This window comes from Nannospalax galili, unplaced genomic scaffold, assembly GCF_000622305.1.
Source record: "Nannospalax galili isolate Female #2095 unplaced genomic scaffold, S.galili_v1.0 scaffold1773, whole genome shotgun sequence".
Taxonomy (NCBI): Eukaryota; Metazoa; Chordata; class Mammalia; order Rodentia; family Spalacidae; genus Nannospalax; species Nannospalax galili.
The window spans coordinates 1-2,510 of NW_008333030.1; the positions used below are offsets into that span (position 1 = coordinate 1).

Consider the following 2,510-nt stretch of genomic DNA (forward strand, 5'->3'; position numbering starts at 1 on the left):
GCATTCGAACCCAGGTCCTCTGCAAAAATACCCCGTCCTCTTAACTGCTGAGCCATCTCTCTAGCCCCCCACCCGGATACTTTTTCTGATCTTCTCCACATACGCACTATGGTACATGCACACCAGCACTCAACACAAACACACACACACACACACACACACACACACACACACACATTTAACACAATAAGATCATAAAACGGCTTTGCTCCCTTTCCTCACTCTCAGGGCAGGAGAGCCCTGCTACAGCTTTCCCAGTTAAAAATCAGTTTTACCATGCAGATTTTATTACATTCAGCACCCTTGACAGAATCAACACATGAGGTCCTAGGTTCCTTCCCCAGCACTGAAAATAAAAGCCATCAGAATGTTGCTTTATTTATGCTGTCTTCAAGTTTGTTAGGAAGAAAACAACCAAAATTAAAATGAGCATGGAGGCAAGGAGGCTAGAGTCACTATTTTTTTTTCAATGTTTAACTTTTTGAAGATTTTGCATTCAAACAAATTAAAAACAAATGGTCCTCTGTAAGAGTAGTCTGTTTCTTAACTGCTGAACCATCCCTCCATCTCCTATGTTTGCATTTGGATTTGAACAATTTACAGTTATTTTATGAACATGATTCTGCTATGTAATTATTGCTGTGACTTCAGATAAGGGTGTTTTGTCTACCAGAATTCCTACTTACAGGAGTCATCAAAGAACAATTACTAACCTTGCATAGTGGTGCATGCCTCTATGCCCATCATTTAGGAGGCTTGATCCCAGAAGTTAGCGAGCAGTCTGGGAAGCATAGTGAATAGTGAGACTCTACCTCAACAAGAGAGAGAGAGAGACAGAGACAGAGAGAGAGAGAGAGAGAAGAGAGAAATGAGGAGAGGAGAGGATAAGAAAGAACTGTTATATGTCCCCAGATTGAAGTGGGCTCTTTTCTCAGAAAGACATACAGTTTTTTAAACTTTTATCATATTTATTGCATACAAGTATGTGCTGTGGGGGGCACATGTGCCACAATGATTATGCAGAGGTCAGAGGACAACTTGTGGGAATTGGTTATCTCTTTCCACCTGCTGTGCCATCTCTCCTGCCCAACATACAGTTTTTGCAGCTCATCCAATAAACTCTTTTGTTCCCTTCACACGTAAATTCCAAACATTGCCAAAACAATTCTATCTAATGTGAGACTTCTGCTGCAAGAAAATCATCATTTCCTTGTAGACCCTAGTCCACTGAGAGGAAGGAGCATCCAGGAATGTACCCCTGCATGCCCATTGCTGTCCTCACCAGGTGAAATGAAATATAAACATTCTTATTCCTATTGTTGATCCCTCTCCTTGACACACTAGTTTTCTCTAGGCTTTAATTCTTCTCATAATCCCAAGGCTTTTGTACAAATAAAAGTTTTAGGACGCCCATCATTTCTTGCTACCTTCAGATGCAAAGCCAAACAGTATCCAGCACAAAATTCCCACAGCTAACTCTCATATCAAGTCTGACACACACAAACATAAAACAGTTATTTCTTCTCATGCTGCCTGGAAAAAGTAAAAATGTGAATACTGTTTCATATAAGTGTATGAGGTCTTTAAGAGATATTTATAGTGTTTAAAAAATTGTAATTATTTCTTCCAGCAGGTTAAATGTTCTCTTCAGTCTAGGTTAACATTTTTATTACATTTATCTGTAAATTTATCTGTGTTCATAAGTGAGCATACATGTGATCATGCCATAGCACACACGTGGAGGTCAGAGAACTTGTGGGAGTCAGTTCTCGCCTTCCACCATGTGGGTCTCAGGGATTGAGCACAGTTCATCTGGCTTGGTGGCAAGTGCCTTTACCTGTTGGGCTATCTTATAGCTTCAACCTAGGTTTTAAGAGAGGAGTTAGGCTAGGTGTAGTGGCACAGTGCTGTCACCCAGCATTCAGGAGTCAAAGACAGGAGTATCACAAGTTTGAGGCAAGTCTGATGTACATAGGGTTCTAGGTCATCAAGAGACATTTAGTGAAACACTTTAAAAAAAAACACGAATGGGCCTCCTGGTGCTTACCCCAGGCTGTGTTTTTACACTGACTGTATAGAAAGAGAAGGCAGAGCAAATCTGCCCCATATACACCCAAGCCCAGGCCACTGTGCCTGGTCTGTATTGTGAATGGGGAGACATGGAAGAGAAGAAAAGAAAAAAAAGAAGGAAAAAACCACAAATGGATGAAAAGAAGTCTCCTAAATAATCTCATATAGAACATTCCTCTTAAAGTACATTTCAAATTTCCCTAAGACATAGATAAAATATCATCATAATATAAGGCAACCAATTTATATTTTGTAAAAAATTATTTCACATTTGTCAGTAGTAAGTGATTTGCAGATGTTAGTTTTGGCTGAAAAGTTACAAACAATCTCAAAAGTGTAGGAACTTCAGAATTTTATTGTCATTTAATAATTGTGGATGTGTTCTTGTCTTCTAAAATTGTTTCACAATGAAAAACACAAGATGGGAAATTTGAAATGTA

The 2,510-nt window shown here is 39.2% G+C and overlaps 1 non-coding gene across 1 annotated transcript; it reads left to right on the forward strand.

Moving 5' to 3' along the window:
* Nucleotides 1-2,030: 2,030 nt before the first annotated feature.
* On the forward strand, nt 2,031-2,163 carry LOC115069408. Its single transcript, XR_003848685.1, has one exon. It is a non-coding gene; the product is annotated as a small nucleolar RNA SNORA51 (small nucleolar RNA).
* Nucleotides 2,164-2,510: the final 347 nt, after the last annotated feature.